Below are 18,614 nucleotides of genomic sequence, written 5' to 3' on the forward strand. Positions count from 1 at the left end.
AATAATGGCATGGTCTGACTTCCTAGGGGGCCCTCGCTTTCTGAAAACCAGATTCATCCAAAACCTTAAAAACCAAATAAATATTCTTTCAAGTGATTACTGCATTCCAGTTGTCATCTGGCTTGTAATGACCGGTTTTCAGTGCTGGGTGATGGCCTGAGCCGAGAATAAATCTTGCCCCAATCCTCCGTGTCAGCACAGGCATTAGAGGCCGTAAAGCACGCTCGGCCTGCCTGTCAGCTGCTCCCATGGCCCGAGTACCAGCTCTGTAAACCCGCCCGGCTGGCCCGAGCCGTCGCCCAACAGACATTTTATGGCTGCTTTTCCCTAAACCAGATGAAAATGATTATAAACTACAAGGGCTCTTTTGATATGACCTATTCCTAACCAGGCTGTTTTCGGGCGGAGCGGGGAGGCAGGGGAACGTTGCCCCCGCGTGCGGGGGGTGTGAGGAGCGAGTGCCGCCCCCTCGACACCCACATGTGACACATCAGAAGAGGGTCCCCCTCCTGGGTCCCCGGGACGCGCGTGCCTGCCCCCCACGGCTCTGTGCGCCGTCCATCCGCCTCTGGGAAAGAATGTTCGACATCCGAGCTATTTCGAGCAGCATCCTTGCTGTCTGGTTTCCCGGGCCGTGTCACACCACGGTGATCGCGGGCTGTTAGCATTCATACCTCGGCTATTTGTCTTGGCAGTGCCCCCTGCTTTGCTCACTGGACGGAGTCAGGCCAAGGCGCCCCCGCACACGCACACGCGGGAAGGGGCGCCGTCCATCATCATCTGCCAGCCAGCGGGACGCCCGCTGGGGCCGGTGCGGCCAGGGGGCCAGTGCCCTCCATCCGTCTCCTTCTCCCTCCTGAGCCGGGAGGAAAATGTTGAGGCAGAGATTTTACTCACAACCTTCTGGACAAACTTCGAAGGAAATCTGTGAGCAGGTCTGGTGGGGTTGAGTCAGCGGTGACGATGGGGTGGGTCGGGGGCGGCCAGGCCGAGAGGGCTGAGCTGGCCCCCTCCTCCGAGGAAGTGCTTCCCCCGCTGTTCACAGCAGGACAGTGCACGTGGTGGGAGCATGTCTCCACGGGCCCCGCTCCGGGGTCAGGAGCCCCAGTTTCCATCATTTGAGACCTTGGGGCTCCTCAGAATCGACAAATCCGCCTGATGCCCAACGGGAGAAGCATGAGCAGGGGAAGCCCAGCCTTAACGCAGAAGCCTCCCTGAGTCGGAGGTAAATCGAACAGCAGATTGTCGAGTTTGAGAGACAGGACAGAGAGCAGAGAGGATGGGCACGCGCTGGGTGACGTTCAGCTGGTTCAGTGTCAGACAGGATCCCTGCTGCTGGCCTCGGCTAGGGGAGCAGGGGTCGTGAGCCTGCGTCACCCGAGGTCGACCGTCAAGTCCTGTTTCTGTGTCTGACGCTAGACTTAAGGAGACGTTTGCCAAGGGTCCCAGCTTGGTTTCCTCATCAGCTGTTCCTGGAGGTTCCCATACTGGACCACATGTTCATTTAAAAATCCTCCAGGGTAAGGGAGTCTTTGGGCAATTTTAAAATAATCTGAGATGACATTCCACGGACACTGCCTGCGGAGACCACCCTCACCTCTGCTGTGTCCGGAGCTCAGCTCGACCTTGGTCCAGGCGGGAGTCGGGACCGACCGAGAGTGACCATGGGGACAGGGCTGGCGTAGGAGGCGGGAGCAGGCCAGCTGAGAGCCTGTCGCTGAGGACGCGGTAGGAAGGCCTGCTCAGGCCCGGTGGACGGCGATGGTTAGAGATTTCACCCAAGAAGTTATCTCCGTGGGAGGAAACACCTCCAGGCATCTTCCCGAGTGAGCACTGAGTGAGCTTGTCTTAAAAAGGAAAAATTAATTTTGTAAAAAGAAGGTCACAGAGAAGTGACCCGCGTGTGGTCCCGGCTGGCCGCGTTTGGGGGCTTCCCTCTACCTGGGGCACCTCTCCTCGTTTTCCCGCCTTCACATCACTTTGCAGCTGTTTCTCACGGGCGCAGAGTTGGTTATATCGCTTTGCTCTCCCACGAAGGTCGTGGGGCCTCAGGAACGTCCTTCAGCCTCTGACCTTTAGTCAATTCGTCTTGTGACTGGGAGGAATATTAAGCACCTCCTGGAGTTCCCATGATCAGTAAGCAGATAAAGGCACCGCAGCCGCCTGTCCCGTCCGTCCCTCTGCGTCACTAACGCCACCGGCTCCGCAGGCTGCGTGCTGTGGCCCCCGGGAGCCCAGGCGTGGAGTCCTGGGAAGCAGGCCCTGAGGTTGGTGCGGGCCGGGGGCTTACGGGGCGGTCTGCCCACAGCGCCCCCTTTGTGGGGCGGGAGGGAGGGGAAGGGAAGACAGGCTGTTGCCGAATCAGAGGCGGCGGCCTGCCCCTCGGGGCCACGAGGCCAGGGACTCTTCCAGCTGGTCCCGAGCAGCGGGGAGGCAGCGTGGCCAGCTCCGTCACTGCTTCAGTGTCGCTGCCCTGCTGCATCCCCGCCTCGGAGGTGCGTGCAGCTGGTCCGGCATCCCTGCCCCTCTGCGTCCGTGGAGGCTCGTATAGACTGACTCGGTGTTCTCTCCGTAGCCAGAGAGATGCCACCCGACGGCAGCAGAGGCCTCGGCAGAGGATGGAGGTGGCCCTCTGTGCGACGGGGGGTGAGGGGACCCAGGGCCCCCAGAGGGTCTTCAACACAGAGAGCCGAAGTCTGGGGAGGGAACGCAGTGCACGTCTGTTCGGAGGGCTTTAGAGGAAAGTCTGCACACCCTTCTGCTGTGGCCCCCATGGAAGAGGGGAGACAGATCTGCACCCGTGAGCTGCTGGGCCGAGAACCGGGCCAGGTGGGCTGGTGTTCTGGAAAGTGCCTCTTTGTGTGACATGAAAGTGCATACCTTTTTTAAAAAAATTGAAGTATAGTTGATTTACGATGTGTTAGTTTCAGGCGTACAGCACAGTGATTCAGTTTTATATGCATGTATACACACACACACACACACACACACACACACACACACACATACATATACACCTCTCTACTGAAAGAGCACATCCTTAAAAGCTGCACCTTTGGGGCTCAAGTACTTGGGCGTTTTGGTGGCAAGCAGTACTGGAAGGGGCCTGTCCTCCCTGGAAGACCCCAGGAACTGGCAGCCCCACCCCTGCCCCGCCGCCGCCCAGGTCGTGCTGGCCCAGGGGCAACATCGCCCTGTCCCGGGTGATCGGCCGGTTCCTCTCTAGCTGCGTTGTCTCCACCTTGGACCCTCAATCCTTGGGTTCATGGACGATTCTGGGAAGGGGGCCCTTAGGAGAGCAATGTTGGAATTTCATGTTTTGATTTATTACGTGAGAAAATCAGAATTTGACTAGATCTGTGCCTCAGTTTGTGGGTCACATCAATTTAAGTAGGTTTGAAATACTGAAATGACTGTCACGTTCTTTTCTGGTTTCTGAAACACCACTATCAGAGCAATGGCTTCATAAGCATCAATTCGCAGCTCCTAAACTCAGGTCTGGAACAAAATCTTTACTTACCTGTGGGAAAAACAATTATGGTGTAAATATTCATAAAGTTAAATTTATTAAATTTCAGGTCTTCTGTTTTATTCTGATAATACATCATTATTATATTTTCATACTTTTTTGGTATAGAACTTTTCTTCCTCTTATGAAATATTAGTGATTTTAGACGATGGGATTTTAAAAATTGATTTTAACTTGGCAAAATACAGATTTGGCAGTATCAATTTCTCAAAATGTTTCTAAATTTTATTATCTATGAAATCTAAGGAGTCCATTGATTTGATGACCTTTATATCTTCAAATGTAATTGCAGTTACAATTTATAAAGCACTGTATAGTTTACATAACATTTCTGTATCTAGAATCATTAAAGCACCAAGTTAAAAGACTGGAACTTAATGGCAACCATACAATAATTTTATTCTTTTTCATGACAGTCCCTGGAAACCAGCTGTGCTGGCTTCTCTTTTCTCTGGATAAAATCTGGGATAAATCCTGTGATTTTTCTAATCACACTACATTAGGGAAAAAAACCCCCTCTGGTCACTTCTAGTCCTCAAACAGTTTAAATTTCATAATTAAAAGATCTACTTCAATGCAAAAATAACAACTGTAAACTTCTGGGTTTGGGGAAAGAAAATGCACAGCACAAGAAAACTCTGTCCAAATACCTCTCTCCCCTATTTCCTTCAGGGGAACCATTTCCTACTCTTGGATGGTGTTGGGCTGAGAGCTGCAAAGCCAGCCTCTAACTAGTAGAAATTAGTTAGAAAATGTAGTAGAAATACACGGCTGAATATAACTATTCTTGTTATGTTCAAGGGGATAAAAGACAACCTAAGAATTTGGGCAGAAAAAGGACTATGCCAACAAAAAAGAAAAGCAAATTCCAAAGCTGAAAAATTCAGTGACCATAATTCAGAACTTATGGGTGGATTTAACAGCACATTAGTCACAAATGAGGAGACATTCAGGAAGCTGGAAGTTAGGTCCAAAGAAGGTGCTCAGAATAAAGCACAGTAGACAAAGGATGGAAAAATACAAAAGAGCTGACAAGGGACAGAAGATACAGTATTAAAGTTTAACATCAGCAGGAGAGAGAGAGAGAGAGAACATACAAGCGAAATTTTGGAAGGCATATGATTAAGAACTTTCCAAATAAATCATAAATGTAAAAAATCTGAAACATACCTTAAACTTCACAAAATTTAGGAAAATAATATTATTTATAAACTTCCCAACACGTCTCTGAAACACTTTTTTCCTACCTGTTTTGGCTGCACCCTCTCTGATCACCTCTTCCTAAATAGCAGTTTTGCAATACACTGTACCATTTTCTATAGAGAGAAGAGAAAGATAATTCACACTTCCTTCTAGCGTAGTTGATTAAACTTTAATTTTTATTATTGGGGGTTTACAAAATTTTACTTTTCAACTCATATTTGGTCATAATACCTAAAGTTTAGGATTGTTGTTAAAATTTGGGAAAGCTTTTTATGAAGTGTAGATTTCAGATTCTCTTTCACAGTGACTAATCATCAATACTCTTTGAATTGATCATGTGCATTGACAAGTTTCATCAAAGGCTAGTTAGGACAACTTGTGAGTTTTATGCTATCTTCACTGATGCAATTATTTGTCACAGATCAAGAAGACATTGAAATCTTTTCCCGATGTGTTCAGACGATTCTGGCATCTTCATTGATTAGATTTTCCTATAATTCAACCCTACTCATGATTTCTACTCAGAATTTATCTCTTCCTATTGATGAATTACTGTTTTTGAAGTGATCTGAACATTCTTTTGGCTAAAATTTAGCACTCTATATCAGAATGTTTCTTAGGGATTCCATTGCACATCTTTTCACTTTTGTTTGTATTCTATTGAATTTAATATGAATTTTTCTCTTAATTCTTTAATAAATTTAAGCTTGCCAAAGGAAGATATACAGCCAAACACATTCATATACATCCAGATCAAGGCTCTGTAATTTCTCATTTGTTTTATTAAAATGTTTCATCTTTCTAAATGCAGTAAAACATGTGTTTCCTTTTTGTCCACTCCCATCCAAAAAGAAAGAAGAATGAATTTTTGTCTTGACAGGTATTGAAGACCCTATGCATACAATTTTCATAGTGATGATTGGAGGAATTTCCTGCAGACCAGCTTCTGAATCTATGGATATAGAGATTTGTTTCTCCTCCGATACCCACAGCTGGTGCCGTAGGACTTACTCTTATCTCTGGCCCTGCATCTTCAAGTCTTGGTGCTGGACCGGTAGACACAGTGTGCAGTAGAGATGCTCCCAGAAGCCATCCTCCGTCAGGATGATTAGCAGTAACTTGGTACAGGAGAGTGCCTGGAAGTCACAGAAATCTATCCCATTATGTCCCCAACCCCACTAACCCTCCACTGGAGCCCAGGGGCCCTACAGCCTCTCCAACTCACCCTCTAGAGGGAAAGTGTGGTTGACAGGAAATACAAATGGAAGAAGACTTTAGCTCATTGTTGTCAAAGTACCTTAGTTTCGCAAATTTGATTGTGTACAAGCACACGAGCACATTGTGAGGGCCTCTCATGCTCATGTGGACAGTCTCCTAAGGTATCCACTCAGGCCCCCAGAAGGAGCTCATACAATGAAGGGCCCTGAAGCTCCAGCTTTGTTAGTTTTACAGTAAATCTGCCTTCAACATCTATTCATTCATTCATGATTTTGTTGTTGTTGCTTAAAAAAATTTATACTCTGTGCCAGACATCAAGAAGTGTCAAGAGATGGGGCTTCCCTGGTGGCGCAGTGGTTAAGAATCCGCCTGCCAATGCAGGGGACATGGGTTCGAGCCCTGGTCCGGGAAGATCCCACGTGCCGCGGAGCAACTAAGCCCATGTGCCACAACTACTGAGCCTGCGCTCTAGAGCCCGCGAGCCACAACTACTGAAGCCCACGTGCCTAGAGCCCGTGCTCCACAACAAGAGAAGCCACCGCAATGAGAAGCCCACGCACCGCAATGAAGAGTGGCCCCCACTCGCCGCAACTAGAGAAAGCCCGCGCGCAGCAACGAAGACCCAACGCAGCCAAAAATTAAAAAAAAAAAAAAAATCTCTTAAAAAAAAAAAAAGAAGTGCCAAGAGGAATGTAGCACCGTGAGTGATGCAGTTCTCTGTCACCTGCAGCCTCCCCACCACCCTTCCCCACTCTACAAGGGCAAACTCTAACTCAGATGTCCTGGTGCGTTGCTCCAGGATGTACACGTCCTTGGGGCAACAAAGGAAGAGTTCAAAATATCTGTGTTGAGAGAGTAATGACTGTAATGATGGTAACAAGTCAGGTTAATTCTAATTCTTTGCTTTCAGTACAGTTAAAGGAAAACTTTATCAGCTGGTGGATCATTAAAAATAATTTTGATGAGCGAGCATTATGTGATTTTGGGGATATAACTCAGAAGTTCAAAGAATTGAGTGACATTGCCTCGACAAATCCTTTACTTACTATTTACTTATTTATGTGAACAGGGCGTCTTTATATTTACATGTATAAAACAAAAATTAGTAAAAATAATTATTGCTGACTTGTGTCTTATTCTAACAATAAGTAGCCCATAAATCCAATTAAAAATTACACACACACACACACGAAAATTTGGGGGAGGTTTGAAATGGGCAGCGATTACTGGGTGTCCTTTGTAGCATACCGTTCTGGGTCATCTCTGAGTTTCATTGTTTTTGAGCTGTTTTAGAACCTGTAAATTGAAGAAGTTACATCGTAATGCAAATGATTCTTGACTATAGAAATGTAAATATATTGTGTCTGGTGGAGATTCAATTAATTATTGCCCTGTGGATACTGACCAATTTTGATCTATCTATCACTTCATTTCAACATTTCTAATTACCTCTGTGTGTGTGTGTGTGTGTGTGTGTGTGTGTGTGACTGCATTTTGAACGTGTAGTAATAAACATCTTACTGGTTTCCTCATTGGTTAATAATGTAAGTAAAATCTCTGATGTGCTTATTTTATTTTTTTTAATATTTTAAAAAATTTATTTTATTTATTCATTTTTTTTTGGCTGCCTTGTGTCTTCGTTGCTGCGTGCGGACTTTCTCTACTTGCGGTGAGCAGGGGCTACTCTTCGTTGCGGTGCACGGGCTTCTCACTGCGGTGGCTTCTCTTGTTGTGGAGCACGGGCTGTAGGCACGCGGGCTGCAGTAGTTGTGGCTCGCAGGCTCAGTAGTTGTGGTGCATGGGCTTAGTTGCTCCGCGGCATGTGGGATCTTCCCGGACCAGGGCTCGAACCCGTGTCCCCTGCATTGGCAGGCGGATTCTTAACCACTGCGCCACCAGGGAAGCCCTGATGTGCTCATTTTATATTTACCCACTAGTCATGAAGATTTTACCTTTTAAAAATTTTATTGTATAATTATATGAGAGAAAACCTTACCTGTGTGATTTCTACTTTTGGAATTTATTGAGATTTTATTTTTGCCTAATAAATGGCCAGTTCGGGGGTTATGATTTTTCTGTCATGACATGGCATTAACCTCTAAGATCCAGGGCAAGTAAGATTATGTGCTCCTGCAAATTTTTTCTTACAATCAGGATAAAACAACTTCCATCTCAAGGGCTGTGTGGGTGAAGAGGTGTCCCTACAGGGCGCCTGAGCGGACAGGTGTGGGAGTGGGGCTTGTGGAGATGCCCCAACCTTGTCACCTGGCAAACAGGTCCTCCTGCTCAGAACCATCTGGTCGTCACCCTCCGTCACTGTTTTGGGCAAACGGCAAACACAGGTCCACTCACTGTGTCTCCGAGTCTCTGTCCAATGCCCCCCTCGAGCATGACATGTAAAGTAACGGCTCTTTCTGATTTCCAATCAGCCATGAGTTTTTCTGAGCAGAAATAGTCCAAATCCTCTCTGGTTTTCTCTTGTTATACCCCCGATATCTTTCTAGTCAAACACCCCCCAACAGCCATCCCTGCCCCCCTTGCTGCTAACCCTGACCACTCAGAAAAAAGACAACAAACTCATAATTTACTGAAATTGGACTCAGATGAGTGCTTGGTTTTGTCTGGAGCCAAATGATTGTATCCACAAAGTAACCAGAAAGTTCCTCACTGTGTGTCAACTCCACTGCTAGGCAGAAGAAGCAAAGCTCAACCAGGCTGAGGCCCAGTACCTCGGACGCTCCCAGGAGGTGACACGCACCAGAGTCAGGGTCCCCGCGGCACCGCGGAAATGAGAGGGACGTCCCCTCTGAGTGGACATGACCGGGCCGAGGTGAGAGGAAGACATTAGATCCTTTTCTGGGAGTGGGGGAGTTTGGAGAGGGCGGGAGGCGTCTTGGGCTTGGCAGGAGACACCTGTGCCTGGGGGCAGTGAGGGGAGAGAAGAGTGCGGGGCACTGGGGGGCCGCCAGGGCAGATGTCCCCGGGCCTGGGCCACAGCCCAGATGTCTGCCAGGGCCTCGTGCCGTCCCCCGGGATGGGAGGATGTGAAGCGTGCGTAGTGTCTGAGTGTGATGTGTGCCCCCGGTGGGGAAGAGGCCGCCGTCCCGTTACAGAGCGTGGGCTTCATCTCCAGGGCTGCAGTCTGCGGCTGTGTGTGAGCTCCGCTCAGCTCTGACTCTTTTCATCTGCTTCCCACCGAGCACTGGACACTCCCAGGCGTCAACTGGAATGGCCCTGTGGGCAGCAAGTTCAGGTGCCGCGCGCTGATGACAGTCTGCTTGGCTCAGAGCTCCTTGGCTGTTTCTCCCTTCACTCCCCAATGCCAGCGGAAAGGCAGCCCCTGCCAGCCCAGCTCAGCGAGGACGCTAATCAACTCCAGCAGACGCGCCGTTTATGTCAGGTCTGCTAGCGGGAGCCAAGGCTTGTTAGCTTTGACTCCAAGCCAGTTCTCATACGCACGCAGGCACACACACGCACGATGCACACACGCACACGCACACGTGCACACGCACACAGGCACACATGCACGCACACGTGTACACACACGTATATACGCATGCACACACGCACACATACACACATGCACACATGTACACAGATGTACACACATGCAATGCTCTCATACACATACACATGCACACAACGCACATGTATACACACATGTGCACACGGTAGCATCTTTACTTCCCTGCCACCCACCTTCTCATCAACCATCCAGAGACCTTTCACCTACTCCTAGCAAAGGTCAAGATCCTAGGATATGTTCTGTTTTCTGATAACAGAGGAGCAGACTCTAATATTCCCAACAAAGCTACAGTAGATGTGGTTTTAGGAACAAGAATCTGCTCCGCTGGATGCCTCAGCCCACCGAGTCTGGGCACATCTTGTGAAGAGGGTGTCTGCTCTCACTCTGGGCAGGGCCGGGCTGCTGAATGTCCAGGACCTGCCCTCCAGGAGTGCAGAGGAGGCCCTGTCTGGAGCAGCTGCTCCCCCCACGGCTGATTCCAAGCTACTGATGTCAGGGCACCGGCTGCAGGGTTGGGAAGAAAAGTACATGTTACGTGTCTCCCCAGCCAGCGGGAGCCAGCGCAGCACATCCCTGGTTCCGGGTCAGCGACGGCTCTGAGCGCCAGTCAGACAGGACAGTAGCGGACTTTATGGAGTGTGTGGGATCAGATTTGGGCGTGTGGAGGGGGAGGGCCTGAAAGTGATTTGCGCATTCAGATTTCCCCCAAATCACCTTTGGCAAGGTAAGAGGCCGGTCTGGTGGCATCAGATACACTCTGCTGAGGCGAAGCCGCTGTGTCTCCTCGCGAGGGTTCGTCGGTAAGGAGCGCACTGAGGGGTTGCAGACCCTGGGAAGGGGCTTGCAGGCTTCTGGTTTGTGCCCCAGAGGTCTCCACGCAAGAGCAAAGCGGTTCTGTGAGATTTTAGGCCTGGAAAAGACCTCACAGGTTATCTAATCGAGTTGCTTCCTCTCCATTCTCCAGCCCTATCTGGGGCAGAAGTGCACAGGCGGTCTGTGGTTTAGGTGCACAATGTGACCAGTTTCGTCTACCCATGAAGCCATCACCCCCATCATCTCCTTTTTTAAAAAAAATTATTTATTTAATTTATTTATTTTTGGCTGTGTTGGGTCTTCGTTGCTGTGCGCGGGCTTTCTCTAGTTGTGGCGAGCAGGGGCTACTCTTCGTTGCGGTGTGCAGGCTTCTCATTGCAGTGGCTTCTCTTGTTGCAGAGCACGGGCTCTAGGCGCCCAGGCTTCAGTAGTTGTGGCTCGCGGGCTCTGGAGCGTAGGCTCAGTAGTTGTGGCGCACGGGCTTAGTTGCTCCACGGCATGTGGGATCTTCCAAGTCCATGGCTCGAACCCGTGTCCCCTGCATTGGCAGGCAGATTCTTAACCACTGCGCCACCAGGGAAGCCCCCCATCATCTCCTTTTAAAGGTAAATTATTCTTTACTGGAAGAAAATTCATAGATAATGTAACCCACCTACAAATGTGTTTTTAAAATCAGTACAAAGGTCAGTTGCTAATGTAGTTCTGCATCAGAGCGCCTAGTGAGGAGGTCTGACCGTGAGGTTTATGTAGTGGATCGTCAGGAACGACGCTGTGTAAAGGCGAACAAACAGGAGCATCAAACACAACGAACAGCTTAGTGACCTGTGAGATGTTTTTCAAAAATAGTGCCAGAGTCTTGTTACAGTTGCAAACAACGAAGGGTCCCCAGATTTTCGTGATAGCTGCATACTTAGCCTGCGCAAAATACTTGGAGTTCGTAGGCAGACGGACTGAGGATGTGTCACAGCTGTGCAGCAGAACATTCGACAGCCTCTGGGAACGCGAGATCATGTCGGGAGCCCCACGCATCGCAGGGCGTCTAACATCCCAGCCCCACCCTGCAGACGCTCAGAGAGCTCCCCGCCAACTACTGTCACGGTCCCCAAGTGCGCGCTGCTCCTGGGAGAGCTCTGGTGTCATCTGATACACGTTTTGCAGAAGCAGTTCTTGTGCTCTGGGTGAAGTAGTGAAGTTGCTCTCAGTCCTAACGAACCTAAGGCCCAGCTCACAATGAGCAGCCCGAGAGAACATCACCGCAGAGCAGCAGGGACGTGGGGACCCTGGCTCTTCCTCCTGCCCGTCCTGACCCCCTACGGCCAGTGCAGGATGGCTGCACAGTCCGGGCCCCTGTCCAGACACGGGTACCACTGAGGAGAAGGGGACAACTCAGAGATGCCCCCTCTGTTGGCTTCCCTCGCTGGAAAAATGGGCCAGTCGTGACTGGGTAAGATGACTCAGGGTCTACCTGGGCAGGAGGGAAAGTCACTGCCAGAGGAGAAGATGCCTGAACAAATGCAGGAGTTAAAGGGGGGCCTGGGATGCGGGTTTGGCGACCAACGGTGTCCAGTCTGTTGAGAGGCCGGTTGAATGTGGACTGATTGCACGTGGGGTGGGGACAGAAAGGAGACGCAAGTGAGCACGTCGAGGCTGGACTCCTGAGATCTCCCAGGACGCACGGAGGAGGCCAGCGCACAGGGAAGAAGCCTTGGCTCCGAGGGCCCCGCATCTTCCCAGCCCTTCCTCGCCGACGATCAGGTGAGGACGCTGGTCTCACTGGTGCCTCGCAGGTCTCAGGGCTGCAGACCGTGCTCCCTGCATGGCTTCCTCAGGGCGGGGAGCAGTGTGGGGCGACTGAATCCCTGAGTGTTTAGGCCCCGGGCTTGCCCGTGATCATCACACGCTAAGTGCTTGATGGTGCTCCGTGAACCAGTGGGAAGGTGGCTGGCCTCACCGTCTACCGTCTGGGCTGCTTGTCGGGGCTCAGCCTGAGGTGCCAGCACACATCACCCCATGTTTCCTGCTTACTCATCCTCCGCCCTCTGGGTACCAGCGTCATTACCACTCCTGCTGGGAAACCTGGGGGAAATGATAACGTGAAGAACTGCCTGCATAATTCCTCTCAGGAGTGTCGCTGAAGGGGCGAGTTTGTTTCTGGAGATGAGGGCCTGGCCAGCAAGGACCCAGAGACACTTCACGGTCTTAGAAAAGATCGGGGACGTGAGGGTGGAAATAACAACAAGGACAAGAGCAAGAGGCTGGTTGAGGGACTGCGGGGACACGAGGGGGGATGGGCGCTGAGACGTCCGGGGCAGGTACAGGGGGGCCCAGCCTCTCGCCTGGGATAACCTGCTGGGCTGTGGGCACCCTGGCCCCGTCCTCCTAAAGGCCCCCGCGTGTGGGAGTGCAGACTCGTGAGTCAGGGGAAGGGGTTGCTGCCAGGTGTGGTGACAGAGGGCGGTCCCCGGAGGTGAGCGGGGAGTGACATCTCAAGGTCAGCGGGACAGGAAGTTGGAACCTGAGGTGACCAAGGAAATGTTAGCCTCAGGGCACTTACAGGAATCCTGCGGAGGCCCGGCCTTCCCACAGGATGTGGGCCGGAGGCATAGCCAATTCTGTCCGACTCCTAGAGGACCCGGTGGGCCCAGCTGACCCCTAAATTACACAATCTCCGCCCTTCACTCTTCTGGCCAAAAAGTTGACACAAAGGACTAAGAAGCCCAGGGTCTCAATGTCCCTGTAGATGCAGCCACTGCAGAGCGTGACGGCGCCTGGCAGCCCCATCACATCCCCCCGTGCATTCGTCCCACCTCGTACTGGTGATGCTGGAGGCTGCCGGGCCCCAGGAGCGTGAGGACGGTGGGCTCTGGCCTCCTCTGTGGAGGGACTTCTCGCATTAGACCAGCTACCTGCTTATCTGGACTTTCTGAGGCGCTTCCCCCCCGCTCTTTATTGTGAACAGTCTGCCATCCTGCTGCCCTCAGGAGTCTGGACACTCATTTAGAGGAAGGGGCGGTTGAGTTGGGACCCAGAGGGTGAGTTGGAGTTCGCCAGGCCAGGAAGGAACGGGCGTGGACGCCGGGTTGATGAGTCACAAGCGCCCGAGGGTCCCCTCAGCTCCGCTTGTCTCCATCTCTGCTGCGACCAATCAGAGCCCAGACGTCCCAGGAAGCGGAATAATCTGCAAAATGGTGCAGATACGGGTCTTCACACTTTTAACTCTCAGAGAGACCCACACGCATGCAGACACACACGGACACACACACATTAGAACACAAAGCACTCTTTTCTCATCCTCCTGGATGCAGGAAGCTCTGGGTGTGTGTGTGTGCGCGCGCACGTGCGCGTGTGTGCATGTGTGTATGAGTGTGTGTGTGTGCGTGTGCGACACTTATCCCGTCTCCTAGTGGAACAAAGAACGAGGACAGGGTGGGCAGGATGAGTTGGAGGTGCTCTGACAGTTACACGAGGGGGATCCTGGCGGGGTGGGGAGCAGCCGTCTGGATGGTGCCGTGGGTGCAGACGCGGTTAGGATGCATTCTCCAGACAGGCCGTCTCCGTCCAAAGTCGGGCTCTGCATGTTGGAGCTGTGTGAGCCCCTGGCCTCCCCGGGGCTCCTGGTTTCTGTTTCCGAGAGTGTCCACCTGATAACATCCATCAGAGGACGGTCTCGGGCTGGAAAGAGCGAGCGCAGGTGGAGCGCGTTGGGATGGTGCTGGGCGCGTGCCAGGCGCTCACTGGGGACCGGTTGCTAGTGGGTCTCAACGTCCCCTTTAGCTTCCCACTCAGAGGGGCGAGTGGCACTGACTTCTGTGTCTGGATCCAGGAGCAAAGCCTCTCCTTCCGCTGCTCCCCCATCACTGGATGCAATAGTAGCAGCCAGATGTCAGGTGGTTCTTGTGTAAGAGGATGAATACCGGTTGCCCAGGAAGACTCCAAACGTCCCTGAGAAGTTTGAGGCCAATAAAGTCTCCAGGGCACCTGTCAATGCCTGTATCTGGACAAACATCGAGTTAAGAGGGGGCAATTTGGGTTGTCTTCCTTGTCCTTCAGGGGATCCTCAGTTGTTTCATCTCACAAATAGGGATAATGTGCTCTGCTCTTATTATTTGTGCAGTTCAGATGGGAATGTCTAAACAGAATCCCCTGTAGAAGTGTGGCCCAGGCCATAGGTAAAAATGATACCTGCACTCATCTCCTGCCTGGTCCTATTCTGTTAGAAACAATGATTTCTTCAGGGATGTCTCAAGCCACATGCAGGAAAAGTGGTTGACATAATTTCCCTGTGACTGCGCAGCGTTTGGGAGATGAAGGTAGTTATAAATATAATATATGACCACTGTCGTCTGTGGTGATTGACAGTCTTAAGCTGCCACAATTCAAAAGCGAGACAGCCAGTGCTGGGCAGCTGTTAAGGGCCCTGGAGCTGAGGGAAGGTGAGAAGTGTAGCCTATCACGGGTGTCATTTTCTTTCCCAGTGGCCCCAAGACAACTTCTGTTGGGGTGATTGAGGGGGCCCTTCAAGAAGGCACCGCCCAGGTCTAGTTTCTCTATAAAACCTCCCTGGTGGAAAGTTAGCTGTATGGCTTTCAAACTAGCTACTTTGAATGACTCTGTCATTAGGAAAGAATTTAGTGGCCTTACATTTAATATAAGCTAATGGTTTCTGCAGGATTTTGAGCAGCAAAGAGTAAGTTTCAGCAGCCTCCTGAGAAGCGTGAATGACGCACAAGCACTAAAGCACCTGAGAGCGCTGTGTGCCCATCAACGGAGCAGAGCGTTTATGTTGAGCCGAGTTACTTACATATGTCGGGAAACACGCTGGCCCAGGCCTTCGTGTGAGCGGTCAGCCCCTTACTTCTCTCATCTGCGTGGCTGGGTCTTGTTCTTATTTCCAGTGTCCACTGTAGTTGTGTGGGTGTTTTCACACGCAAGAACAAGATAAGGTTCCACATATCCACAGACAGATTGACTTCATGGATGCAGATGTGGTGGAGAAAGCACCTTCCATCACGTCAGAACAGAGCCCAGTGAGATGTGGCAGAGATTTGTCAGTGGGGTCTGAGAGGCTGTTAATTAGAATTGTTTTCTGACACTAAAATGTTCTGAGTTCAACACTAAAGGTGTAGAGACGAACCATAATTTGACAGCTCTGAAAATGTATGTTTCTTCTTTCTTTTTCCTTCTTTCTTGCTTTCTTCCTTTCTTCTTCCTTCCTTCCTTTCTTCTTTCCTTCCTTCCTTCCTTTCTTTCTTTCTTGCTTTCTTCCTTCCTTTCTCCCTCCCTCCCTCTCTCTCTCTCTTTCTTTCTCTCTCTCTCTTTCTTTTTCTTTCTTTCTTTCCTTCCTTCCTTCCCTCCTTCCTTCTATGGTGAAATACATATAACAAAAAGTTACTGCTTTCACCATTTTTCTGTGTACGATGCAGGGACATTAAATGACTTTACACTGTTGTGCAACCATCACCACCATCCGCCTCCAGAACGTTTCATCTTTTCCCAAACTGAAACTCTGTCTCCTTGAAGTATCTTTCACTGTTACTGAAAGGCTGGTAGAAGGTTGAGATGTCATCATAGCGACCCATGGAAACCCATGGACAGTCCCCCCGGGGGGAAACATTTGGAGCTGTGTCTCATGGGAAGGTCAGCCCTCCCGGCAGCTGGGTGGGGCCCGGGTAGCAGAGGACAGGTACTCAGGCCACGCGCCCACGTCTGGAGGGCCCGCGCCGTCTTGTCCCCTGGGATTCGGCACTTCCTGCAGTAACGATGTGGAGGAGGACGACTCAGTGTCCCCAGTGTTGCCGACAACTTCCGTTCCTTTCCTCCAAGCTGACCCACTTCTCCATCCCCCTCGGGAGAGCAGGAATATACTAACAAGTTCTCATTTATGGCCCAAGGCTGGTGCTTAAAAAAATCATCTACAGATGCGGCTATTGCCAAAGTGCCCCCCAAAAATTATCTTTGAGCAAAGGGAAAAGTATTTGTCACTCCTAGTGTGGTGAGTTTTCTCCAAAGTAGACAGCAGTGCCCTTCCAAAAACAATCCATCTGCCCGCTGGGTCATAGGTATTCCCATTCGGCCAGAGCCACGAGGAGCCGGGATTTACCCAGCAGCACTGTCGAGAGGGCCCTTCATGGCTGAGGCGTCTTGTTCTGCTGTCTGGGAAAGGCCTGCAGGAGGGAGGATGGAGCCTCCCAGGGAGGAGAGAGGGAACAAGTGACGGGGCCGTGGCCGGGACGCGGCGGGGAGGGCTGTGCCAGCGGCCTTGGCTCCGTGGCCGAGCTGCCTGGGCCTGGTACCGGGGGCTCCGACGACAGCCCAGCTTCCGCGGGTCCCCTGGCTTCTCGAGGGAGGAGGGGGGCGTGCAGGGAGGGTGGATTATTTCTGGGGACTTAAAAACATTTAGGAATTATTTTCTGAAACATAACTCTAACGTTTCCTGTTTTTACAATCTAGAGTTGCCTCGGGAGCCTGCAGGGTCAGTGAACTCCCCCGGGGAGGCGCGAAGGCCACGTGCAGACATTGCGGCTCGCGGTCAGAATGCTGACACACGGCGTGCCCACGGCCACCAGCGTTGGGAAACAGCTGTCCCCACGGGGTGGACGCTGGCCTGGTGGGAAGAGAGTCTGGGAAGAAAGAAGCAGAGAGGAACGGGAGCCACATTCGTGGCAAGTCTGCTGCGTGCCGGCCACCTCGCCCTCTCGTTAAGGCCTGGAGAGGTCAGGCTCCGAGAGCTGAGGCAGCTCGTTCACAGACACGCGGCTTGAGTGTCCAGTCCCACCTCCTTGACTCCACAGATCACGGTCTTCAAACCTCGCGCTGTTGCCAAGACAGTTCAGGCCCTCTGACTGCGCCCATCTAGGAGAAAGAGTGTGTACTAGTCAGGGTTCTCCTGAGAATCGGAGCCAAGAGGATGGATATCTATCTATCTATCTATCTATCTATCATCTATCCATCATATATCTATTACCTATCTGTCATCTATCTATCTATGTATCTATGTATCTATCTATCATATATCTATTACCTATCTATCATCTATCTATTTATCTGTCATCTATTACCTATCTATCATCTCTATCTTTCATCTATCTATCTATCCATCTATCATCTATCTATATCTATGAGAGAGGGATTTACTATAAGGAATTGGCTCACACAGTTATGCAGGCTGACCAGCCAAGATCTGAGTTGACAGGGGGTGGATGGGAGACCCAGGGGAGCTGATGGTGGACCCAAGGTCCAAGTCAGAAGGTCTGAGAACGAGGAGAGCTGACGCAGTAAATTCTGGTTCAAGGCTGAAGACAGGAAAAGACCAACGCTCCAGGCAGAGAGAGTGGATTATCTCTTATTCAGACTTTTTGTTCTGTTTGGGCCTTCAGCTGATTGGATGAGGTCCACCCGCATGGGGAGAGCCATCTGCTGTGTCAGTCAACTGATTCAAATGTGAATCTCATCCCAAAACACCCTCACAGGCACACCCAGAAAAATGTTTGACCAAATATTTAGGTACTCCATGGCCCAGCCAAGTTAATGCATAAATCACAGAGTACTGATTGTAAAAGGATTTTAGATAGATCACTTCAAGAAGAAATAGACATTAGGGAAGTTACAGGAAAAGTTTTTTGGAAAGTTTTAGCAATAATATTTTACATTCATATAATAATAAAATGATAGATTTAATATGTAAATCTAAGAGTTTTACATAGATAAGTAGTTTTTTAAAACCATCTTTGAAGTCAGGTACTAATATTCCTATTTAACAGAGGGAGACACTGAGGTAGAGCCACCATGTCTTTTGCAGTTTTCTTTCTGTAACAACCACTGCTTTTGAGTAGATCAGGATGATGTATTTTAAATTCAAACGGATAAAAAAACGTAACCATCAGTAGGTAAATTATAGTTTTGTTTGTCTAAAAATCTTAAAAATTTTTTTAAATTAAAAAATATCTAAGTTATTACTTGGTGTACTCAGATTTTTAAATGCCAAGCTCTTTCCAGAATAAAGTCTGTGTGGGTATCAGATGGTCTGAATAATTTTTTTGGTCTTAAATATATAACACATAGCACAGATTTAAGCTATTGACCACCAGGGACGGGGAGAATGGTTAAGAAAGTTGGAAGAATTAGGCAAGAGCCTAGAAAACTGTCATTTTATTGGAAAAGGAACATGACTCAGTTTCATGCTGTCCAATGGATGCTGTGTTTCTTTGTTCAGTGGGTGCCCAGTCCTCTAAGGGGTATAGGAGGAATTCTCTGGATGGAGTGCAGCTCAAGTTCTTGGGGGAACTTAGCGATAGGCTGTGGAAGGGATCACCATCCTGGAACTTT

The 18,614-nt window shown here is 50.1% G+C and overlaps 1 long non-coding RNA gene across 1 annotated transcript in view; it reads left to right on the forward strand.

The window, feature by feature from the left end:
• The window catches only part of LOC132375373 (uncharacterized), a 42,373-nt gene extending 24,203 nt beyond the window's left edge, over positions 1 to 18,170 (forward strand). Inside the window, exons 2-3 of the long non-coding RNA XR_009505989.1 lie at positions 8,641 to 8,780; positions 16,740 to 18,170. This is a non-coding gene — a long non-coding RNA (uncharacterized LOC132375373). The remainder of the gene's footprint in view (positions 1 to 8,640; positions 8,781 to 16,739) is intronic.
• Positions 18,171 to 18,614: the final 444 nt, after the last annotated feature.

The sequence above is a fragment of the Balaenoptera ricei genome, chromosome 11, assembly GCF_028023285.1.
Source record: "Balaenoptera ricei isolate mBalRic1 chromosome 11, mBalRic1.hap2, whole genome shotgun sequence".
In the NCBI taxonomy this organism is placed as follows: domain Eukaryota; kingdom Metazoa; phylum Chordata; class Mammalia; order Artiodactyla; family Balaenopteridae; genus Balaenoptera; species Balaenoptera ricei.